Below are 25,995 nucleotides of genomic sequence, written 5' to 3'. Positions count from 1 at the left end.
TGAAGTGGGATGAGCTAGACCGTGTGGGGAACTTTGCTGAAGAAGAGGAAGAAGAAGAAGAGGAAGAGGAGGAGGAGGAGGAGGCGGTAGAAAAGGGACAAGGAAAATGAAGAATCTATCCAGACTAATCCAAAAGTTGAGGAAGACTAGCTTGAACTGATAGATATAGATAGATAGATAGATAGATAGATAGAGAGAGAGAGAGAGAGAGAGAGAGAGAGAGAGAGAGAGAGAGAGAGAGAGAGAGAGAGAGAGAGAGAGAGAGAGAGAGAGAGAGAGAGAGAGAGAGAGAGAGAAAACAGAAGGCAGAAGAGAGAAAGACTGAAGGGATCCCAAGTTTATGAGCGAGCCTGCCTGAAAACCTGGAAAGATCGAGACAAACTTGATGAGAAAAGAACGGATAAAGAGATGAAGCGATGCACGGACAACTGAAAGAAGGAGAGAATGAGTGAATGGTCTAAGAAACCCTTTTGCTTTCTCACCACGACTATTTTCCAAGGCCACAGAGATGATTAGCGGGGTTTTCAAGAGTGTTTCTCCTATTAATAATGTAGAAATCTTGTCACTCTGCCTCTAGAACAGTAAAAACACTTTAAAAAAAACTCGTGTGAATTTAGATAAGGCCTTTTGAAATAGAGGAAGTGAAGCGCAGAGGTGTTTGAGAATACGAGCGGAGGACACTAACAAGGAGGAGGAGGAGGAGGAGGAGGAGGAGGAGGAGGAGGAGGAGGAGGAGGAGGAGGAGGAGGAGGACGAAGAAGAAAAAGAATAGAAAAAGATGAAGAAGAAAAAAAGAAAAGAAAAGACAAAGAAGAAAAAAATAAAGAAGATGAAGATGAAGAAGAAGAAGAAGAAGAAGAAGAAAAGGAAAAAGAAAAGAAAGGGAAAAAGATGAAGAAGAGGAAGAATGATAATAAGAATATGAATAAGAAGAAATAAGAGAAGATGACGGAGGTGCCTAGAGGTTGAAAAAATAATAAACGACAAAACAAGAAAAGCAAATAAACAGGAAAAAAAACTAAAAGAATAAGAAAATAAGAAAAAAAGGAAAAGAGGAAGGAATACATAAATGGAAAGAAATTATAACCGCCACCAACAAAAAAAAAAAAAAAAAAAAAATAACGACTTTCTTTTCCTAATGGTGTAACTCTGCAGGTGTGTGTGTGTGTGTGTGTGTGTGTGTGTGTGTGTGTGGGCATGTACTTAGATATATACATATTCCCAGCGATAAGAGAAAAGTAAACACAAACACAAACTTAGATAAACACCCATTTCCTTTTCTGCACCCTTTTCCTTCCCATAACCATATCCAATCTCATCCCCATTCCCACTTCCCATAACCACGTAACACAACCAGAAGAAGAAATCCATCGTAGCATCCACCCTGTCCTTTCCTCCCATCTACCATCCTTTCCTTCCTTCCTTCGCCTTTACCCACACCGCCACAATCAAATCCCCTCCACCCACTCTAGCAACGTGACGGGAGGAGCTTCATCACGCGGCCGCTACGCGAGGGGCGAGCAAACACGATGAGGCCTCGTCCTTCTTCCATCAGAGGCTTCGGTCACTTCGGGCTCATGTCGAACTTCCCAGAGAGGGTCAGACTGGCTACAGTTCAGTTTACTCTCCGCTGAGGTCCCAGCAATAGCGAGTGAGGGATTGAGAGAGACAGAGAGGGAAGAGAGAGGGAGAAGATGAGAGAGAGAGAGAGAGAGAGAGAGAGAGAGAGAGAGAGAGAGAGAGAGAGAGAGAGAGAGAGAGAGAGAGAGAGAGAGAGAGAGAGAGAGAGAGAGAGAGAGAGAGAGAGAGAGAGATGAAAAAGAAAACAGATATATAAAATTATAAAAAAAAAAAAAACAGACTGACAAACATATACTAAAAATAAAATGCTGGATATAGAAGGAATGAGAGATGAGAGAGAGAGAGAGAGAGAGAGAGAGAGAGAGAGAGAGAGAGAGAGAGAGAGAGAGAGAGAGAGAATACATTTATATATCGAAGAGATAATGAACTTGATTCCTAACCTACTAGTACTCTCTCTCTCTCTCTCTCTCTCTCTCTCTCTCTCTCTCTCAGTCCCCAAAGAACGTATCGTAGCTAATAAGGCCAATGTGAGGCGCTGTTCCCTGATCCAGACAGATAATGACTTTGCCAATACTTCCCCGCGGTACAAGTAATGCTGGAGGTTGTTGTGTTGTTGTGTGAGCTGAGTACGAGGACCTCACGTGGAAGGAAATCCCGTAATGCTGCGAATGAATAGACTCGCTCCCACGCCATGTAAATTAACGGGAGACTGAACGCGTGGAAGGCACAAAAAAAAAGGCATGGATTATAAAGTGGGTACAGATTCCTACTATTTGCTTCTATTTGGCAGTTGTTGGTGAAAAGAAAAAGGAGAAAAAAAAGCTGTTAGATGGATAGTTAAATTTTTCAGTAGTATGGCGCGTTTTTTTTACCTTGATTTCTAGGTGTGATTAGACAGTTTTATTTACATTGGAGAGAGTTTATGGAGGTCAGAAGTTTAATGGCCACAGTCTTCACCATTTTCATCCCCGGAAATAAATATCTGAAGGTGTATTAGATCGCCAAACTGTAAGCAAAATAAATATGAAAACGCGTCATAGTACTGAAGAGGTTAAGGAAGAGAGAAAATAAAGGGGAATGAAGATGGCAGGCTGTAAAAGGATTAATGGTAAAAAGGACAACATTGTGAAGAAAACGCTAATTTTGAATCTAATAATGGGAAAGAAGCGAATAAATAAAATTCGAGCTTTCCCATCATTTCTTCTTATAGCTTAGATAGATAGATAAATAGATATATAGGTAGATTAACATAGAAAGATAATTAGATAGATATGTAGATAGGTAGATAGGTAAAAAGATAAAAAATTGAAAGATAGATAGATAGACAGACACATAGATTGATATATATATATATATATATATATATATATATATATATATATATATATATATATATATATATATATATAGATAGATAGATAGATAGATAGATAGATTAATAGAAAGGTAGATAGACACACAGATAGATAGATAGGTACAGAGAAGAAGATGGACAGATAGATAGCTAGATAGATAGATAGATAAATAGATAGAAAAACAGATACATAGATAGAAAGATAGACAGTTAGATAGATAGATAGATAGGTAGATAGATAGAAAGATGAAATTATAAAAAGGACACGTAGATAGATAAACAGAGACAGATAGATAGATAGATAGATAGGTAAGGCTTATAGACACATAGATCTTTTATTTAGATGGATACACAAATTTGATCAAGTTACGCTGATTTTTTGGTCCCGAAATTTCACGCCTGGAAAATGACTAAAGTTGAAGTGGTATTCGTGTTTCAGGAAGGAAAAAGAAAAAAAAAAAATCGTATTTCAAGAGGCAAAAAAAAAAAAAAAAAAAAAAAAAAAAAGTGACAGATGTACTTTATTTTGTGTACTAATCAAATTTATCTGTTGCTGCGAATAAAAATGAGCGAATAATGAAGGTAAACTATTTATTTATTTATTTTTTATTTGAATTAGAACGCCCTCATCACACCAAAGTCCCGTTGAGCATAGGAAAAATTAGTACATTCATTAGAAAAAGGAAAAAAAAAAAAAAAATGATGGAATAAATTTATAGGCTTCAGTTATTTATTATTCATATTTGTTCTTTAGTGTTTATAACGTATTTGGAACCTTTCGTAATGTGTGGGCATGTATATTTCAGGATTTCGTTAAATAATTCGTATTAGATAGACCATTTTCTTTCTTCTTTTTCTTTTTCATCCTTCTTCTCTGCTACCACCACTACCACCACCACCACTAACAGCTCTTCCTCCTCTTGTTCCTCCTCCTTCTTCTTCTCTTCCTCGTCCTCGTCTTCTTCTTCCTCCTCCTCCTCCTTTTCGTCCTTCTCCTCCTCCTCTTCCTCGTCCTCCTCCTCCTCCTCCTTTTCCTCCTTGTCCTCCTTTTCTTCCTGCTCCTCCTGTGCCTTTTTACTCCTCCTCTTCCTTGTCCTCCTCGTCCTCGTCCTCCTCTTCTTCCTTCTCCTCCTCCTCCTCCTGCTCCTCCTATGCCTCTTCCTCCTCTTCCACGTCCTGCTCTTCCTCCTCCTCCTCCTCCTCCTTCTCTTCCTCTTCCTCCTCCTCCTCTTCTTCTTCTTCTTCTTCTTCTTCCTCCTCCTCTTCCTCTTCCTCCTCCTCTTGCTCGTCTTCCTCCTCCTCCTCCTCCTCCTCCTCCTCCTCCCTGATTACTTAAGGCTCATCCTGAAGTAACAAAGGCACAAGGATCAGCTTCAGGAAGTAAATATTTTTCAACGTCTTGGCAGTGTTTGTATGTGATGCGATGCTGTGAGAGAGAGAGAGAGAGAGAGAGAGAGAGAGAGAGAGAGAGAGAGAGAGAGAGAGAGAGAGAGAGAGAGAGAGAGAGAGAGAGAGAGAGAGAGAGAGAGAGAGAGAGAGTGTGTGTGTGTGTGTGTGTGTGTGTGTGTGTGTGTGTGTGTGTGTGTGTGTGTGTGTGTGTGTGTGTGAGAGAGAGAGAGAGAGAGAGAGAGAGAGAGAGAGAGAGAGAGAGAGAGAGAGAGAGAGAGAGAGAGAGAGAGAGAGAGAGAGAGAGTGTGTGTGTGTGTGTGTGTGTGTGTGTGTGTGTGTGTGTGTGTGTGTGTGTGTGTGTGTGTGTGTGTGTGTGTGTGTGTGTGTGTGTGTGTGTGTGTGTGTGTGTGTGTGTGTGTGTGTGTGTGTGTGTGTGTGTGTGTGTGTGTGTGTGTGTGTGTGTGTGTGTGTGTGTGTGTGTGTGTGTGTGTGTGTGTGTGTGTGTGTGTGTGTGTGTGTGTGTGTGTGTGTGTGTGTGTGTATACTCAAGTCCTACCATGTATTTAATGTCATAGTTTTAAAATGCATCAGCAATTTCCTCTCCACATATTCTCTTTACTATGTTCAAGGTTTGCTGATGTAATTCAAATAACACACTAAAAATTTACGTACCGTTATGTTAGAAATATTCATTCTCGATACATCCTCTTTAATGGTTTCAATATCTGGCGATGTAATTCATGTCACACTCTTAAAGTCACGTTTCGATAAGCTGCAAATATAACTTTTCTTTATACATTTCCTTTAACGTTTTGCCAAGCTCCTAGAATTACGGGGAGTTAATTCTGAAATACTCTCACTGCACAAATTCTCTGCACTGTTTTCAAGGTTTGCTCATTTCACTCATGATGGAACTCTCAAAATCAATGACATGTGTACCTGTAGTATCGTATGTCCACATAATTCACTTCTGTAACTTTCCACAACTCGCACACTCACCAGGACTCAACAACAACGACAGCAACTATAACAACAACATTTTCATCCCAGCTCCCTGCGTTTCGTCCGCCGCCATTACCGCCACGCCAGACCAGGACGTAAACAAGCTGACGATACGGGAATGGAGTCTCCCTTTAGGGTCTCTCCACTCCCTTCTATGGCTCCTCATTAGCTGATGCGTTCCTTTGTTTCCATGAAGGGCGGGAGGTAAAGGATCTGCCACTTGAGTCCCCCCCTCTGATGTGCGCGGGATAATTTGTGGCGTGTTTATCAAATGTAAGAGGATCAAGTCTCGCTGGTTCCTTTGAGGCCGCTAAGTAGTGAGCTCGGAAATGTTGGATTTACTGAATAGCGGAAAAACTATAAAAGTTTGTTGTGGGGTAAGGTATTAGTAACCGGGTGCACGCACGAGCTTACACACACACGCACACACACACACACACCTCATCGCTGGAAGTACGTAGCATCGTGTATGTGTGCGCTAATCGACAACAGAGACCTGGACTTCTCAGCACTCCAAGCAACGCTGGAGCAGCTACAGGCGTCGACCGAGGAGAGCAGGACAGGATGACAATCAACCAGAGCAAGACTGTGGTGATGCACGTCTGTACATCCTTAGCGGCAGTGCCTCCCCTCGGCCCTGGCTACACCAACTACGACCACTCCCTCATTACCCTGAGTCTGCACCAGTGGTCTGCCAGACGCCGAAAGGCTCTGGAGAAAAATGGGGAGGGATCAGCTGCGTCATCCACGCCTACGCAAACTGCTCCTCCTTGCCGCACCTCGCCCGGTCTGTGCCACATGACACAACGCACGGACCGATACCACCACAGTGCGATCCCTACCATGGTGCGAGTCATAAACCAGTAAGCTAGCCAACTAACCTTAAAGCCTCCTCGCCACCCCCCTCCCCTTTTGTGTATTTTTCAGTATTTATGTACTGCGATTCACACAAAATTACTTCAAATATTCCATGTTCAGAAATAAAAAAATAATGTCTCAACTCTTTATTTCATATTTTGTAACTAGAAAAAAAAAAATTAAAATGTACTATAACTTTTAATATGTAATATTTTATTGTTTTTATATTTCTTTTGTTAGAAAGTATTACTAACTTTCCAAGAATGAGTACTTATATTCTGGTGCTTTTTGATCATCTTTTTGCTTCAAATCATGTAAATATAACGGCAACTAATCCAAAATAGAATTATGTACGTCTGTTTCAAGGTATTGCTGGAAACTCGTATCCGAAAAGATTCAAATGGTTATATTCACTTCAGTTCAAACAAGTCTATTTCAGTCTCGTCATCTTTCTTCATTGAAGGTTTATGATCGAGAATTCCGTCCATCCTGTCCACCTCCTCACACCTTCCCCGGATCACCCCGCCACATTTTGCTCACTCATCTCCTCCTCCCGCTGGTGCCACATTTAGCTCACTCGTTCAGAAGCCGCCCTCCTTCCCTCCCTCCCTGCTTCCCTGCCTCCATCCGGTTCGTGCAACTTTCAAGGTGTTGAAATAATGAATTTTACAAGACTTTTACGAGGTGAAGCTAAAAGAGATTTCCCTTATGACTGTACTACAAAAAAGAGGAAAGAACACTCCTCGGCAGCTACCAAGGCTGTGCTTCTCGTTTGATGTTACATTAAGTACATATTGATCTTAACTGTTTATTCTTTCTAAGGCAAATCTTTCATCCTGGCCACTTAAACACTCAAAATCAAGCTTTTATTGTTATATATAAATTCCTGGTGTTCCGTCTATGTGTCAATATTTTCTTGTGCAGAATTTTAAAATATAATACAGATTCTTAAAGCCTTTTGCTAAGTTTCACAGTTACTATAGCTGCCTGAGAGCCTTCCTTTGTGTGTCTGGCTCTAACAATACATTTCACATTATAATTTGAAGACTATTAACCCCTTCAGTACTGGGACGCATTTTTACCTCGAGATTTGTGTACGATTAGACCGGGGGTTCTCAATCTGGGGTTCGCGAACCCCCAGGGGTTCACAAGAAGATTTCCAGGGGTACTGAGATGGCTGATTTAATGATACATTCTTTGCAGAATACCTTTGCTTATTGAGTTAGTGTCAGTCACTAAATTAACATTCTGTTCGATGTTAAATCACTGGGGGTTCGGGTAGATGGTCTTATAACTCAGAGGGTTCTTAACGAGAAAAAGGTTGATATATAGTCTAAAGGCATAAATATTTCCTCCTACATTGTTCAGCCTACACCAATGAAAGATCCAAACACCCCAATTGGCAGCGTTCTTACCCAGAAAATGAAGAACACCTCATTGGAAAATTACTTTTGAAAAATCTTGTAAAGAAGAAAATAAAATAATAATATATCATTTTTGGAAAGTATGAGAACATAAAGTAAAAAGTTTAAATAATAATTAATTACAGCTACAGACCCAGACAAAACCCAAACCAAAACACATCAGGAAGTGCCGATATCCAGGCTACACTTCCGCCTATCAACTGAACTGAACTGAATACCATGTTCAGGCTATGGCAAGACAGAGCTTAGGAACACGGTGATGAAAACACTACAGCACCCTCGGACTATTTCTGTTTCGGCCGCTAATTTTCTTTTTTCTCATAAAGAAAACCGAACAAATATTGCTCTACTCATTCCTTGTGAAGAATTAACCTGTGCAGAAGCGAGGTGAAATGTGTGTTAAGGTTCCGTGCTGTATTTAAGTCTCTAGAAATGAAAGATCTTGGTACACCAGACAATTATGTTTTGCTCTATATTATGATGTTAGTCGTATAAACTCAAGTAACTATAAAGAAATACCATGGTAGAATAAGAACAGAAAAATACTGGAAGGAGTAAAAGCATGGTAAATCAATAGATACATCGTAATACAGTGTTTAGAGACGACTACTCTGTACCGCGAGACGATGCTGACCCACTCCTGAATTAAACCAACCTGCGAACACTGAAAATGTGACAGTTTGGGTCCTCTCCTATTGACATTAATCAAAGTATTACGATTTATTCACAATAGTAATATATTACACTCAGACGGAACACGGGCCTGATGTGTTTGAGATGTGGCATTTTGTTATAGTACATTTCGCACTATATAGCGACTGTTTAGGACCGAAAACTATAGCTTCAGGTAGATATACAATAATGTTATCTATCGATTTTCAGTCTTAAAGTAGGGAAAATTACAAATATTGATGCATTTCTTTTATAGTCCTCCTTGCTTCTCGAAAAGGTGCACGAACTTAGAAAAGGTTGAAGAACACTAAACTATACCCTGAGAAAAAATACAGTAAAAGAGATAAGATAAAATGACCAACATCTCTATTATTACGGAGGCTAAGAATAATACCAAGACTAATTAAGTAATTCAGAGATAACGAAACGAACGACGATCACGAGAGCTTCCACGATAACAGTGTGTATGATAAGATGTGATTCCAGATTCCTCGATAGCGCTCCGAGTTTCCAAGATAACAATGCCATTCCAGTTTCCTCGATAGCGATGCGAGTTTCCAAAATACGATGCCATTCCACGATAAAGATGCCATTCCAGTTTCCACGATAATAATGCGAGTTTCCACGATCAAGATGCAATTCCAGTTTCCACGGTAACGATGCGGGTTTCCACGATGTCGATGCGGTTCCAGTTCTCACGATGCGATTTCACGACACAATATTGAAGTCCACTTGCCTACACAGGTACTGGGACGAACCCTTTCACCCGTAAGGTCCACCCCAGACCCTTGGGTGCGAGTAGAGTGACGCTGCCACCTTCCTGCGCCGCAATTGAAGTTCACTTGCCTACACCGGTACTGGGACGAACCCTTTCACCCCGTAAGGGTCCACCCACACCCTTAGGTGCGAGGAGAGTGGCGCTGCCACCTCACTGCGACGCAATTGAAGTTCACTTGCCTACACAGGTACTGAGACGAACCCTTTCACCCCGTAAGGGTTCACCCCAGACCCTTGAGTGCGAGGAGAGTGACGCTGCCACCTCACTGCGCCTCACACGGGTAGCCATGAGCAATGACCCGCCACACACCACTCCCCAAACACTGTCAGTGAGTCCTTTTCACCCCGTAAAGGACCACTGGTATTGTCAGTGCCTGGTGCATGGCGCACAGCGTGCCCTCGTTCATGGCGAGTTGTTCAGCACGGTGTCATTATAAGCAGAGGTCCCGTACACACCACTCACCACCAGACTCTATGCAAGGAGCCCTTATCACCCCTTAAAGGCCCCTCACGGCATCATCTGGTGGACGGTAGACACGGCAGACTGCTTAAGGCGACCCCTTGCCTAGTGTGAGGCGCTGCAAGTTGACGACAACCAGTGAGCTTGAAGCCGCAAAGGAAAATGAGTCCACGTTAACAATGGGATTCCACGACAGGTTGCGATTCCAGTGTCCACGGTAAAGATGTGTTTGTCGAGGATAACGATCCGTTTATCGAGGCTAACGATGCGGCGATGGCGATGGCGAAACGATTCAAAGTATTATTACCTACACAGGTACTGGGACGAAACTTTTCACCCGAAAGGGTCAACCCCAGTCCCGTGGTTATGAGAGCAGTGACGATGCAACCTTGCAATGCCTCACACGGGTCGCCATGAGCAATGACCCGCCACACACCACTCCCCAAACACTGTCATGAAGTGAGTCCTTTTTACCTAACCTAACCTAACCTAACCTAACGTAAAGGACCACTGGTACTGTCAGTGCCTGGCTCATGGCGCACAGCGTGCCCTCGTTCATGGCGAGTTGTTCAGCCCGGTGTCATTATAAGCAGGGGACCCGTACACACCACTCACCACCAGACTCTATGCAAGGAGCCCTTATCACCCCTTTAGGGCCCCTCACGGCACCATCTGGTGAGTGGTAGACATTGATCTCTTGCTTATGGCGACCCTTGCCTAGTGTGAGGCGCTGCAAGTGGACGACTAGTAGTGAAGCTTGAGGCCACCAAGGAAAAGAAGGACCTGCAGCCAGTTCCTGCCTTGGGCCCCAGGCCGGACCCGACAGCCACCTCCTTCCCCCGTGCGGCGCCCAAGGCCGTCACGGCCCTCAACAACTTTAGGCCGAAAGTTCTCAATCGTCGTTTAAATTTTGATTCGAATATAAAATCGTCGATGGTAAATGAAAAATAGCTTTGGTCTGAAAGTGTGCAAGAGTTAGCTGATTAATGAAACAAGGTGAGGCAGCTTTGCTCCGGAGTATTTAGTGTACTTTGCATGTTGCTGCCGTGAATGTGTACGTGTTTGTAGATAACTGGATAGAAACAGTAGACCAATGGTAGTTGTGTAACTATTGGGGAACTTTTGAAAATTAGTTAAGCTTCTGGATAGAGTGGATGAGTGCACACAGGTTTGCTTGTCTTATACATAAACTGCCACCTGTAGACATAATTTTTCTATTTTATGCTCTTAGAAAAAAGCAAACTTAGTTTCCTTTATTTCCCTGATCACAATGACGTGTAAATATCAATGTTTCAAATATAAGGAAACACTAGGAGAGGACCCAAACTCCCGTTGAAGTTGCCAGATTCAACAGATATCGTAATATTTCACAGAAAAGATGGTCAACTGCATATCGTATATTTTGGATATTCTTCTGTCACATAAGGAGATATCAAGATAGGTAAAGTATTTTCAAACATGTATCTACGAAAAAAACGCTATAATAGTAGAGTTAAGCTATAACTATGCATTGATTTTTTTTTTATACCATCTAGCTCTATTCCTGGGACAAAAATTACTTCTTCCTCAATTGATAACTCGGAGTTAGTATATTTTCTTTCCTTCTAGGTTAGTAAATAGACTACAAGACACCATGAACATATGAAGCCCCGTAAATGAGTTTATTTTCATAACTTAGAAACCAATGTCTGATAATGAGGTAGTCTATTGCCAACCAAACCGTTCTGCATAGACGTCTTCATCTTCATAGAGACCTAATGATGTTAGCTCATGGACAGTGGCCATCCTGACAGCGCGAAACCCCAGGGGTTCATAAGAAGATTTCCAGGGGTACTTAGATGGCTGATCTAATAAAATCTTTTGCAGTACCGTTGCCTATTGAGTTCCATGTTCCATGTGATAATACTGGGGGTTCGGGTAGATGGTCTTATAACTCAGGGGGTTGAGAACCCATGAATTAGACCATTTTGTTTACATTAGGAAGGGTCTTTGGAGGTCTGAAGATTAATGGCCACAGTCTTCAATATTTTTAATCCCCACATGAGTTTCTGAAGCTGTATAAAATCACCATATAGTAAGCAGAATGACTATGGAAACGCGTCCTGGTATTGAAGGGATTAAATACAAAAGCTGTTTACATAAACCAATAACATCTTATTTATATTCCTGCAGCCACAACAGTATATTTCTAGCGTACAATAGCTAACAAACAACTTCCTCGGAATACATACAGCATCACCAACACACTCCCATCACCACTGTCATTGTCGGGTGAAGCCGCGTGCCGCCGCCCACGTTTAGTCACGTTACGGGCGTGGAGTTGGGGAGAGAGGGTCCGCCGCCCACCAGTACAGTTCCCACCTCCACCGGGGACGACTTGGCTGATGACGGTGGAGAGAAAAGGGCTCCTCGGGGCGGCATTAAAGTCGCACTCTACCTTAGCCCACAGGGAGCGGCATGAACCCAGCCCAGTGTGGCGGTGAGGAGGGGCGAAGGATTATGGGGAGGGGCTGAGGCGGCATGAGAAGGAAAGAGTAGAAAGAGTAGTAGAAAGACGACGACATGAAGGAGGAGAAGGAAAAGAGAAAATTGCACAGTAAAAAAGAAAGAAAGGAAGGAAGGTGAAGGGTGCGCTGAAGAGGAGAAAGAGGAAAGGAAGGAGGAGGAGGAGGAGGAGGAGAGGACGATACGAAGAGGTTCGTTCAATGGAAGGCAGGAGGAGCAGCAGCTGTCGAGGGATTGGAAGGGATTTACACAAACGGAGCGCCTTCACTTCGCATTGGGATTGTTAGTATTTTGTCTTAGCTCCAGTAGTCCAATATATTTCCCTCTCTCTCTCTCTCTCTCTCTCTCTCTAGAAGCACCTTGTAGTAAAGATTTTCTCTCTCTCTCTCTCTACTTTCTTTGCGTTCCTTACCACAATTTGCATTACATTACATTATGGTGATGCGCGTCAGCCAAACATTTCATGAGTCACATCCTGCACTGAAGAGACCCGCGTGCTGGGGAAGGTAAAGATGACTTGCTGCTCTGATTCTGCACAAGGAGGAGGAGGAGGAGGAGGAGGAGGAGGAGGAGGAGGAGGAGGAGGAGGAGGAGGTGGTGGTGGTGGTGGTGGTGGTGGTGGTGGTGGTGGTGGTGGTGGTGGTGGTGGTGGTGGTGGAGGAGGAGGAGGAGGAGGAGGAGGAGGAGGAGGAGGAGGGAGGGAGGAGGAGGAGGAGGAGTAAGAGGAAAAGATAAAGAATAAATAATGATAACAGCTGCAGCATCAAATATACTTTTACTACTACTACTACTACACTACTACTACTACTACTACTACTACTACTACTACTACTGCTGCTGCTGCTGCTGCTACTACTAGTACTAATGATAATAACAAGACGAAGAAGAACAAGATGAAGAAAAAAGAATGACATCAAGGAACACAGCAGTAGAATGCATGCAACAAACTGCCACACTAACAGAAAACAATAACATTAAACACAACACAACACCCATTGACTCTTAACGACGTAACCTGCAGGAGTACAAAACTCACTTTACGGCGAAACTTTACCATCAAGCGACGGAATAAGTAAGAGGAAGGAAAGGGAGAAGTAAGAGGAAGAGGAAGAGGAGAAGGAGGAGGAGGAAGGAGGAGGAGGAGGAGGAGGAGGAGGAGGAGGAGGAAGTGTGCTATAAATAAGAATGGTTAGACATACATAAAATGGTAGAAAGTAATATAAATTCAACTCGTATACTTAGAGAGATGTTATTATTAATTTTAGTAGTTAACACAGATGTACGTAAAGGGAAAAAAGTAACAGAAATTCAACTCGTATATTTAGAAAGATGTTATTAATTTTAATAGTTAACTTTAACATGGCGAGTTTTACCATCTGTGTGAGAGAGGTAAAGAAAGGAGGGAAACTTTATTGCTTTGCCCTCTCTCTCTCTCCGTCTCTCCCTCTCTCACTCAAGCACGTTGCCTGAAAAAAAAGGGTGGAGGAGGAGGAGGAGGAGGAGGAGGAGGAGGAGGAGGAGTAGAGAGGAACTGTAATAAAATGAGAGTCTGTAGGAGGCAGAGGGGAAATGGAGGACAACATGGAGAACAAGAAAATGAAGACAGTTTTGAGAAGATGGAGGGGAAAAAATGAAGGACAGAAAGAAGTACACGACACACACAAAAACAAAAAGAATATAAGGAAAAAAAAAAAAAAAAAAAAAAAGTGACGAAGAAGAAGCAGAAGGTGAATACAGAGAAAACAAAGGACAAATATGGAAGAATGAAGAGAATTTCCAAAAAAAGGATGACAAAACAAGACGATAAATAGAAAAAAAGAAGACGAGAAGAAACGAAGGAGAAAGTTGAAGAGGACAAGGAGGAAAAATGGCAAGAATGAGGAAGAGCAGAATTCTCAAGCAGAATTCTCAAGGAGGAGGAGGAAAGGAGGAGGAGGAGGAGGAGGAGGAGGAGGTAAAAAATATAGAAGGACGAAGAAGAGAAGGAAAGGAGAGTTCACCAATGTAATGGGAAGAGAAGGAGGAGGAGACACGAAGGAATGTGGGGGACACGTGAAGAGAAAGAAAAGAGAGAAGGAGAGAGAGAGAGAGAGAGAGAGAGAGAGAGAGAGAGAGAGAGAGAGAGAGAGAGAGAGAGAGAGAGAGAGAGAGAGAGAGAGAGAGAGAGAGAGAGAGAGAGAGAGAGAGAGAGAGAGAGAGAGAGAGAGAGAGAGAGAGAGAGAGAGAGAGAGAGAGAGAGAGAGAGAGAGAGAGAGAGAGAGAGAGAGAGAGGCTGCCAAGAGACTGGAGGAGGAAGATGATAAAAAAAAGAGAGAGAACAATAGGAAGAGAAGGAAGATAAATAAAAAAGGAAAAAAATAATAGAAGAGGAAAGTAGAAACATACCCACCCAGCTGACAAACACTTCTCTTTTCCCTTTCAAGTCTTCAGTGTGTGTGTGTGTGTGTGTGTGTGTGTGTGTGTGTGTGTGTGTGTGTGTGTGTGTGTGTGTGTGTGTGTGTGTGTGTGTGTTGCTAGCCGACCAAATGTAAAAAAGTCACACCTTAGAGTTTAAAAGTTTTCAAAGTCGCCATAAGCTGCTTCCCCTTAATGTAGACACAGTGTGACGCTCAAGGCACTATGGGCAAACACGCGCTGCAGGCCACCCACACCTGCTGAGAGAGAGAGAGAGAGAGAGAGAGAGAGAGAGAGAGAGAGAGAGAGAGAGAGAGAGAGAGAGAGAGAGAGAGAGAGAGAGAGAGAGAGAGAGAGAGAGAGAGAGAGAGAGAGAGAGAGAGAGAGAGAGAGAGAGAGAGAGAGAGAGAGAGAGAGAGAGAGAGAGAGAGAGAGCACTCCACTCAAAAGGAAAAGGAAATGAAACGACATCCAAGTTACATCTCTCCACGATTTTAACTCTGAAACTTAACAGAGAAACGAGTTTTTATTTTCCACACACACACACACACACACACACACACACACACACACACACACACACACACACACACACACACACACACACACACACACAGGGAACTTCAGCTTACAGCCACTTCCTTCACATAAACAGCAGGAGGAAGTACTTAGCCAGAGCTTCCGCCCAAAAGATCAGGAGTGTGGTTCAATACTTCAGGAAACAAACGCCCCAAGAAAACACACACTCCACCAGATTCCTTAAAATTCACTTACATCTCCTAGAAACTACCAAGAACAGAACACCTTTAAAATGGCACCACACCATCACAGCTGTTTAAGTACATGCATCAACACCACAATGAGGGAAGACTGCCATGACAACCCACAACTCTATTCCTCTCTGGCCACCAACAGCACCAGCAGGAGTACAGAACACCTTTAAAATATCACAAAACTAATCTTAAACAATTCCCTTGAGATTCTTTATACTCTCCTTAAATTAAAATATCTTAAGATTGATTTTACTCTGTGTTGCTGTAGAGGTACTGATTAATTCTACGTCCTTGGGGGTTGGGGTGAAGGAAGGGCACTCCCTCGCCTCCAGAACAGCACCAAAGAGAGATGGAGAGTGGTAGGAAGGCAATTGTAGGAGCGGCCAGAGTTTTTAGAGCAAGCGTGGAGAAAACGATAATGGAAGTGAATGTGTCTCTTGCCTGGTACTCTCCTTTCTCTCCTTCTGTAGGCTGCTGAAGGACTGTGAGACTGGACCTACGAAGCGGTACAAAGCGTAGATCACAAGAAGAAGAAGAAGAAGAAGACCAGCACCAGCAGCCAGCCTTCCAAACACCAACTTCCACACGCTTAATTTTCGTAGTAATGATTTGATTTCAACTTCCACCTCAACTTTTGGAAATAAACAATTATTAAACTCCTTTTCAATCAGGTCCGTACAGCAATTTTTTTTTTCTTCTTCTTTCACTTTTCTTTTCTTTCTAATCAAGTGTTGTCCTTTGTTGTCCTTGAGGTGACTAGGATGACTTTTATCCTATTGTTTTTACGTCTCAACTTCCTCGAGGCTACTGAAGGGAATGGGGAATTGGAAACGGGGAATGTGGGGGGCAGGGGATGATAGGCAGGAAAGGAAAAGGGAAAGAGTAAGGGAGAGGATCAAAGGTAAGTTGTCAGCAAAAAAAATAAAAAAAAAATCACGGGGTACGTAGAGAATGATGGAGGTGAATACGGTAACAGGAGGAGGAGGAGGAGGAGGAGGAGGAGGAGGAGGAGGAGGATGAGGATGAGGAGGAGGAAAAAGAGAATGAATAAAGAGCGATAGAACTGCACGTGAAAGAAAGTAAAAAAAATAATAGTAAATAAATAAAAACAGCGTTTCTTTGACAAGTTTGATGAAGTTCCTAAACAGTGTATGTTTTCATCCTACATAGAGAAAAAATATAACCAAATCTAGCAAAGAATACATTTACTTTTTTTTCAGGAGTTGTTCGCTGCAGCCTGATCGCAATTCCTGACGATGAGGCCAACAGCGTTCCCTTGGTTCACTGCCAGCTGTGGCTCACCGGCATATCATAATTGCATTCACTGTTCCTGCTTCCAATACTCGCTGGATATTTTCTCTTACAGCAAAGCAAGACCAGTTGGTCCTGGACTCCACTGGCTGATTCCTACTTCAGCTGAAATATAATATTATCCAAAGGCTCAGTCAACTAGTGATGTAGGTTGGCGCCTTAATGCTTATTTTGTGATGGCAGTTATAGCTCAAAACTTGGGTTAGTGACAATACTTGACATTAGAGACTGTGAGCAACCATCAATACAATTTTGTGTGGATCAATAAAATTACCGAAGACAAGTGCATCCAGACAAGTTTGTAGTGTACCCATTGTTCAAGAATATACATTATTAGAAATTCCCTTCCATCCTGAGGTACGAGTGGGGGTTGGATGCGGACGTGTTTTCTACTGTGAATATTGGAGCACAGACCTCGCTTCGCTAAGGATCGCAAACGTATTGAAGCTGCTCTGGCTGAAAGTTGTTTTATCTAACGAGGGTTCAGTAAATCATTGTTTTTAACTTTATTATTTCATTGTTCCTATTTTGTAAGGGGCTTTTGTACTATATCAGCTGATGTCTTATTGCTCAATGCTATCGAGTTTCTTAAATACAGGGAAAGTTATAGCAAGATAACTGAAATATGCATTGTGTAAGTTGGAGTCTCTTTGTACATCGTCGGCTTCCTTTGGCTGGTCTGAAAGTGACAAGTTTTCTGGTTTTGTTCGATCTGTAAGGAAGCGAACGGTCTTACGTGTTCTTTGTTTTGACAGCTGAGAGGTTACTGTTGATGTACCAAACAACTCCTCAAGCTTTTACAGGAATCGAAAAACTTGGTCTCTAATCCACTCAGTACCATGCCGCGTTTCCATATACATTCTGCTTACTATTTGGTAATTTTATACAGCTTCGGAAACTTATGTGGGGAATTAAAATGGTGAAGACTGTGGCCATTAATCTTTTGCCTTCCATAGACCTTTCCTAATGTCAATAAAATAGTCTAATCATACTCAAATCTCAAGGTAAAAATGTATCCCGGTGTTGAAGAGGTAAAAACACTTCAATACCAGGAATTTCAAGTTTTGTCGCAGGGTGAGCGTTGGTCGTGGCGCCGGTAATGACAATCACGTCTGGCCTCTCCTGGGAAGCATCAGCGCTCAACTCATCGCGTTTAGAGATTAAACTTCACGCGTTACTGTACATGACTGACATTCAACGCCGTTTTTCCCTTCCCATCGCGCGAGAGGGAACGGTCGCTAATGGCCCCGTAACGGTCTCTGTTGCTGTTATTGCCAGAGTCAGTTACAGGCTTTATTTTCACTAACATTCTCGCAGGGCACAGTGGCACGTCCGCACACCGCCATCTGAAGTCTGCATGCTAATCCTGCCATGTTAAGGACGAACACAGTGAAGGCAGAGGACAAAGAGAGGAGAGACAAGGAACAGAAGACTTGTTGGACCACAGAAGGTTGCTTGTGTGATGTACGTGCACGATCTTGTCCAGAGAAATATACATGTGATGATAGTAGGGAAGAAATATAGGGTACGAAGGAGGAGGAGGAGGAGGAGGAGGAGGAGGAGGAGGAGGAGGAGGAGGAGGAGGAGGAGGAGGAGGAGGAGGAGGAGGAGGAGGAGGAGGAGGAGGAGGAGGAGGAGAGGAGGAGGAGGAGGAGGAGGAGGAGGAGGAGGAGGAGGAGGAGGAAAGGATAAAAAAAAAAAAAAAAAAAAAAAAAAAAATCAAACAAAGACGTAAAGGAAACCTGCCAATCACTGTATAACCAAACACACAAACACATAGACACACACACACACACACACACGCGTAGTGTAGTGGTTAGCACGCTCGACTCACAATCGAGAGGGCCGAGTTCGAGTCCCGGTAAGCGGCGAGGCAAATGGGCAAGCCTCTTAATGTGTAGCCTCTGTTCACCTAGCAGTAAATAGGTACGGGATGTAACTCGAGGGGTTGTGGCCTCGCTTTCCCGGTGTGTGTTGTGTGTTGATGTGGTCTCAGTCCTATCCGAAGATCGGTCTATGAGTTCTGAGCTCGCTCCGTAATGGGGAAGACTGGCTGGGTGACCAGCAGACGACCGAGGTGAATTACACACACACACACACACACACACACACACACACACACACACACACACACACACACACACACACACACACACAATAAAAAATACATATCCTCTCGTCTTTCAACCAACAAACTCGTGTATTTACCCAACAACAAATCTATCTATAAAACAACCCGTCTATCTCATTAGTCTTCTATTTATTCCCCTTGTCAATGGTCTTCTTACTGACGCTCACTCAAAATTCAGCACACGAGTTATTAAAATGGAGGCGATGGTGGTAGTGGTGGTGGTGCTGGAGATGGTTGGTGGCGGCGGGGACAGCGAGAGGCGAAGGAACGCAGTTAGAAGGCTCGTGGTGTGTGGAGGCTCGTGGGACTGGCCGCCTGTGAGCGTTGGATGGAGTGAGGGAGTGTGTGGAGAGAAGGAGACGAGGATGGATGGATGCCTGCGTGCGTGTGTGTGCGTGTGTGTGTAGCCTTTTTTTTTCATAGGGTGCCAGAGTTAGGGGGAATGAAATCGAGGTGTGGATGTGGAATGGATGAAACAAAATGAGCGAATTTTTAAAGACGAAATAAGGAAAGAGGTGAAAAAAAAGTGGTGGCAAATGGAATAGCGGAAAATGACAAGAAAAAAAAAGAAAAGTAAAAGGAGGAAAAGAAGACGAAGAAAAAGAATGGGAAGAAAAATATAGAGAAGATAGAAAAGGATAAACAGGAAAAATACAACCATAGGAGGAAGAGTGAATCTAAGGCTTTTCTCCTCATTACGACAAGTTTCCCTCGTAGAAGAAAATGCAAACGTGACTTGTTGAACGCCAGACATCGGTACTCAACATGCCCTTCACCACGGGGAAGAGAGAGAGAGAGAGAGAGAGAGAGAGAGAGAGAGAGAGAGAGAGAGAGAGAGAGAGAGAGAGAGAGAGAGAGAGAGAGAGAGAGAGAGAGAGAGAGAGAGAGAGAGAGAGAGAGAGAGAGAGAGAGAGAGAGAGAGAGAGAGAGAGAGAGAGAGAGAGAGAGAGAGAGAGAGAGAGAGAGAGAGAGATAAACATAAAAATAAGATATCAGATAACCAGTAAAAAGATGAAAAAAAGAAAAAGAAGAAGAAGAAAAAGACGAAGAGAGAGAGAGAGAGAGAGAGAGAGAGAGAGAGAGAGAGAGAGAGAGAGAGAGAGAGAGAGAGAGAGAGAGAGAGGTGACAAGAAGAAATGAAGGGCCGGGAGGAGAGGAAGGAGGAAAAAAGAGATCTCGGATAAATATTTTACCAACGCCTGCGAAACCCATCACACTTATTGCTCGGCCAGTCTCCAGAGCAAGCAAAATATCATCACTTATCCTCCTCCTCCTCCTCCTCCTCCTCCTCCTAGTCGCCTTCATTCCTCTTTATTCCTGGTCTTGTTCTTGTTCCTGTTCTTCTTTCTTCTATTCTTCCTCCGCAGTCTTCCATTTTCATATCATAAGAAAACAGAGAGAGAGAGAGAGAGAGAGAGAGAGAGAGAGAGAGAGAGAGAGAGAGAGAGAGAGAGAGAGAGAGAGAGAGAGAGAGAGAGAGAGAGAGCAAACAAGGAAAATATGAGAAAGTTGAGTGGATGTAATGTCACTTTTTTCTCGTTCTATTGTCCATTTTCTGCTTTTTCCGTTTTTATTTATTTATTTTTATTATTTTATGGATTTTTTTAGTTTTCTTTGGTTTATTAAAGATTTTGTTTAGTTAATTCGTTTATAATGTCACCTTTTCTTGTTCTCTTGTCCGTTTTCTATGATTTTGTTTTGATTTTAGTTTCTTGTTATTGTGCACACATGAAAAATTTGAGACGATCGCCTCTGCATGAATACAATAGTTTTCGTGTTAATTGAAGTCTGATGTAATAGATCCTAATGTAATTTTTTGGGGAAACAGTTATTTTGGAACTAGCTAAAATCCATCTTCTAGTTATAATGATAATTTTGTAGCCACTCGCGTTAAATATGATTCGCTTTCCCCAGGATATGTAAAGCGCTTATGTGACATGGATTAACTGACCAATTCTGTAATCACACTTCGGTTTTCGCTGCATAAAGTTCCTAGTACACTGGTGGCTGCCTCAAGCGACACTGTGCCATGGCATATGTGATTACGACTCCGTATAGATTTTGTGCAGAAACATCCTATTTTCTCTACTTCACCTAGAAGAGTCTAATGGTGGGTGGGTGAACTTGTATGAGGCATAATGGTGGTCTCTGTGATGACACCTGCTGTAAACTTTGTAGCGTTGGTAGTTGCAGAGGACAGTGTGTAGGCGGCATTATTAACTGCACAATATAAGAATATAATAGTCAGCCCTGTGATGGTACTAGAGGCAGCTGCATCTGCTGTGATTCTTGTTATGTATGGTTTTTGGAGTGGACGGTGTGAGAGCCCCAGTACTGGCTGCAGAGCGGATGAGTATATTAATGGACCCTGTTTTAGTACTGGAGGCCGCTGCATCTGCTGTGAACCTTGTACTCCTGAGACTTGCTAAGGCGGTGTGTTAGCAACGGTGGCCTTTGCAATCTCTGGTCTTGTCTTAGTCCTGCAGACACGTGCGTTTGCTGTGACATTATAATTTGATAAATGTAAAAAGTTAAAGATACTAAAGAGGTAGATTTCATATGAGTGAGTATAACGTCACATATCTTCCCACAATATCGGTTTCCTCCTTCCTAAACGGTATAAAGTGGAGACACGTATTAAAGTCTATATTAAGAAGATACATTTTCACAAACTTAAACTCTTATAATTCGATGTATTGCACACGCAAATAAAAAATATGTTCGTGATGAAGGTATCCTTTTCTGACATGGTATCACTTGGAATGGACGTAAACTATTATACATTTATATATGATTAAAAAATATATATTTATTAGTGACTATTACAATGGTAGAAAATGAATAAGGAAGAGAAGAAGAAGGACAAGAAAATAACGAGGAGAAGGAGGACAAGAAGAAACAGGAAAAACAGCCATAGAAGGAAGACTGAATCCAAGGCTCTTTTCCTCATTACGACAAGTTTCCCTCGAAGAAGATACTGCAGACGTGACTTGTTGAACGCCAGACACCGCTACTCAACATGCCCTTCACTACGCGAGAGAGAGAGAGAGAGAGAGAGAGAGAGAGAGAGAGAGAGAGAGAGAGAGAGAGAGAGAGAGAGAGAGAGAGAGAGAGAGAGAGAGAGAGAGAGAGAGAGAGAGAGAGAGAGAGAACAAACAAGGAAAACACAGAGAAACACAAATATGTATATGCAATGAAGACAAAAGAAGACAAGAAAACAAACACAACGAGAATGCACCACATGAAAACACACACACACACACGTAAATGCGATGTTGGCGGGGATGTAACGCATGAAACACTGAGATAAGGAACTGCTGGAGTGGAATCGGGCAACATGACCACCTCAGGGGCTGCTGCCTCTCTTATGCATAGCCGAGCGCCAAGTCCTGTTGACAAGCCACGGGGAACTCTAGGGAAAACACTGCACTGTTGATCTGAAGGAATGGAACGCGGAGGACCACCTGCAGCACACTTGTCTCCTCTCCTCCTGGTGGTGGTAGTGGTGGTGGTGATGGTGGTGAATGAGGTGATGGTGGTGGTGTTGTTTTTTATGTTCATTCATGTGTGTGTGTGTGTGTGTGTGTGTGTGTGTGTGTGTGTGTGTGTGTGTGTGTGTGTGTGCCGTAATGCTAGTATTTGATCACACACTGACAAACTCTAAACAAACTCTCTCTCTCTCTCTCGTGACGCTGAAATGACTGCTGACCTTCCCCTTCTGCTTGATTGCGAGGTCACAGGTGCTCCAGTCGGTCTGTACCCATTCTGTGCCGGTGAATAGGGCCCGCCGCGTGAAAGGAGACAGGGATGGTTAGGTTAGCTTGGCAGGAAGCAATCATGGCAGGGACGGTGTGTGTGTGTGTGTGTGTGTGTGTGTGTGTGTGTGTGTGTAGGAGGTTGTGAGTTCAAATAAGATACAGTTTTTCTCTATCTTGGGTAAAAACAACAAGAAAAAAAGCGTCTCATCAAGAAAAGCAAAACAAAAAGGTGTGCATCATGTATTATTCAGTTAACGTAACGATGCAATTTTTTTTTAAAGCATTTGAGGGAAGTAACAAAAATTTGCATCCTAAGAAGTTGTTTTAAAAATATTGGCCCGGAGTTTGGCAAAATACGTGTTTTAAAGCTAAACTTGAGAAGGTTTCCTTCCCCGCTTTTAATATCAAACTTGCACCAATTCACGAACCTTCGTATAGACTGACAGGGAGGCGAGCAGCTATCTCCTACCTCTTCCCCACACCTCCCACATCCACCCATACATGTACACACACACACACACACACACACACACACACACACACACACACACACACACAAGCCCGGTAGCTCAGTGGTTAGAGCGCTGGTTTCAAAAGCCAGAGGACCGGGGTTCGATTCCCCTGCCGGGTGGAGATATTTGGGTGTGTCTCCTTTCACGTGTAGCCCCTGTTCACCTAGCAGTGAGTAGGTACTTGTGACTTTGTTGTCCCGGTGTGTGGTGTGTGCCTGGTCTCAGGCCTATCCAAAGATCGGAAATAATGAGCTCTGAGCTCGCTCCGTAGGGTAACGTCTGGCTGTCTCGTCAGAGACTGCAGCAGATCAAACAGTGAAACACAAACACACACACACACACACACACACACACACACACACACACACACACACACAAAGCCTACAGGTCACAAGTACACAAGTTCTCGCCACCCTTAAGGCCTTTTAGACAAAATTCAACACACTGTCACTACATCCATTACATACTACATCTCTCCCCTTGAGCTTCTCAGTATACATGGATGAGGAACGCCAACAGGTTACAGACACATAACTTTTTGTCACCCTCATTACTGAATCATTACATCCATTACACACAACTATTCACTCCTATAATACCTTCGACCACTTAACTTTCTTCCTTTAACCCTTTCAATACCGTGACACGCTTCCATATTCATTCTCGTTACTATTTTGTGGTTTTCTATAGCTTGAGAAACTTATGTGGGGGGATTAAAGTAGTGAAGACTGCGGTCATTAATCTTCTGACCTCCAAAGATCCTTACTAATGTCAATATGTCCAACTGTTCACAAATCTCAAGGTGAATATGTGCCTCAATACTGAAGGGGTTAACGTCAGGAGCACAAAGGTTCCTCGTTCAACTTATCACACAGAGTCCCCAGCAGCAACAAATTCAAGTAACGTCAAGCCACGGACAAGAAGATTAATGAGCCTCATAGTCTAACCATCAAACAACTAACTAAAACCAATGAACGCAGCACCAACGCAGAAGACAACCAGACAACCTATACAACAACCACTACAACGGATAACCCATCAATCTTCCCACGCATGGATTGGATTAACATGACTCAGGCCTTCCTTCCTGCCGAGGCCTGCAGTACCTTCCATCTGGACTCGCGTCTCCCGAAGTCACATAACACGTCTGACAGGAGATTGGTCTCAGGCTCCTGGCTCCAGTATCTGCTATCGACTACACATCAAGACCTGCACACAACTGAAGGACTATGTGCTCGGGGAGTTCGTGAAGTTGTTCATCCAGCGCCTCGGACTTAGGTATTTCATCGGGTTTCTGTGGAGTCTGAAGAGGAAGCTCGGGGTTTCAAGGACGCTGGGAGGAGACTGGTACCATTTATTCATTTCTTACATTATGCTTATATTCTAAAACGCTTCTGCGCTTACCCTTCATTATTTCAAGAGGGTTTATTTAAATTTACACGAATTTTTAAGGAGTTTTTTTTACTGTTCTCGAGGCAGATTATTAAGATTTCTATATCAACTGGAGAAACACTCTTGAAAACCTCGTTAATCATCTCTATGGCCTTGGAAAATGATCGTGGTGAAAGAGTAAAGGGTTTTGAAGGGTATTTTTATGGTTCTAAAGGTAGAGAGACAAGATTTCTACATTATGAACAGGAAAAACACTCTTGAAAACCCCGTTAATCTTCTCTATGGCATTGGCAAATAGTCGTGGTGAAGAGAAGAGCGTTTCTGAAAACAAACCTTAGAGACAACGCCATCTCTCTCTCTCTCTCATCAGCAGGACAGAGGCAGGGTTAAGGAATAGAGGCTCAAGGTATAAAGGCTCACGCAACAGCACCTTGACTACATCCACCGCCTCTGCGAGTCTATATGCGGCACAGTAATATAAGGGTGGCGAAATGTGTCGGAAAATAAATGCCTGGTTCAGTCACTACTTTTTATCTAATTTTTCTTTACATGACTTCTCTCATTACGGATATCTATTTCTGCTACAACTACTATTACTGCTACTACTGCTGATGTTGCTGTTGCTGTCGTTGTTACTGTTCTTGTTCTTATTTTCACAGGTTTCAGTATATTTCCCCTGACTTTTGGATAGCTATTTTGATCTATAAGGGAACTGGCAATCCAGTGAGCTTTTTTTTTTTTTTTTTTTTTGTTGCACTTGGCCAGCATCCCTTCTTGGATTAAAAGGTACTCATCTCGTGCCGCCAGATTGTTATATTGGGCTAGTAAGACATATAAAGACACACACACACACACACACACACACACACACACACACACACACACACACACACACACACATCTCGTGCCTCTCTCTCTCTCTCTCTCTCTCTCTCTCTCTCTCTCACACACACACACACACACACACACACACACACACACACACACACACACACACACACACACACACACACACACTATAGAGGTGAGCTGCCACGGAAGGTCCATCTCGGTGTTGTACGTAACTTGATTTTGCTCCTTCCATCTCACCTCTATTTTGTGCGCCACCCTCACCATCTGGATGACATTGGATGATAAATGAAGCAGCCATATATATACCTCCCTCTCTCTCTCTCTCTCTCTTGTTTTATTCAGTTATATATGAGGAACTAAAGTCTTTCCATTAAAACATGACACATAAAGCACAAAGGCTTCCATCCAGGGAGGAAACAAAAAGAAGGAGTAAACAGAAGCAACAGAGTGACCGAAGAGGCGAAGGAATGAAGGAAAACGTTTTGGAAAGGAAGAAAAAAAAAGTTTCACGATGGAAGATGGAAATGGAACGGAGTTGCAAAGAAAGGGAGCAACAAAAGGAGCAATAGACAGGAATAACTGGAAAAACTCCTACATGGCGCCAACCCGACACGAGGGAAGCTGGGAAAGGGAAAAGAAAAGGAAGAAAAACTACTTGGAGAAGCTGCAGCACGGGTGATGGAGGCAAGGAGACACAAGGAGACACAAGGAGATGCAAGGAGACACAAGGAGACAAGTGATATTCAAGAAGAGTACGGCTGCTAGAGAGAGAGAGAGAGAGAGAGTGTGTATGAGTGAGAGAGTTCCATGTATAAGATGGAAGCAAGAGGGTACGAGGACCTGGTGGCAA

General features: G+C 43.0%; 1 long non-coding RNA gene and 1 other non-coding gene across 2 annotated transcripts in view; one reads left to right on the top strand and one right to left on the bottom strand.

The window, feature by feature from the left end:
- LOC123505215 overlaps nucleotides 1-25,995 on the bottom strand; it is a 557,956-nt gene that overhangs the window by 79,632 nt on the left and 452,329 nt on the right. The window lies entirely within an intron of this gene.
- On the top strand, nucleotides 22,948-23,021 carry Trnal-caa. Its single transcript has one exon. It is a non-coding gene; the product is annotated as a tRNA-Leu (tRNA).

The sequence above is a fragment of the Portunus trituberculatus genome, chromosome 17, assembly GCF_017591435.1.
Source record: "Portunus trituberculatus isolate SZX2019 chromosome 17, ASM1759143v1, whole genome shotgun sequence".
NCBI lineage: Eukaryota > Metazoa > Arthropoda > Malacostraca > Decapoda > Portunidae > Portunus > Portunus trituberculatus.
Note: the sequence above shows the minus strand (reverse complement) of the source record. Positions and strands in the feature narration are given on the sequence as shown.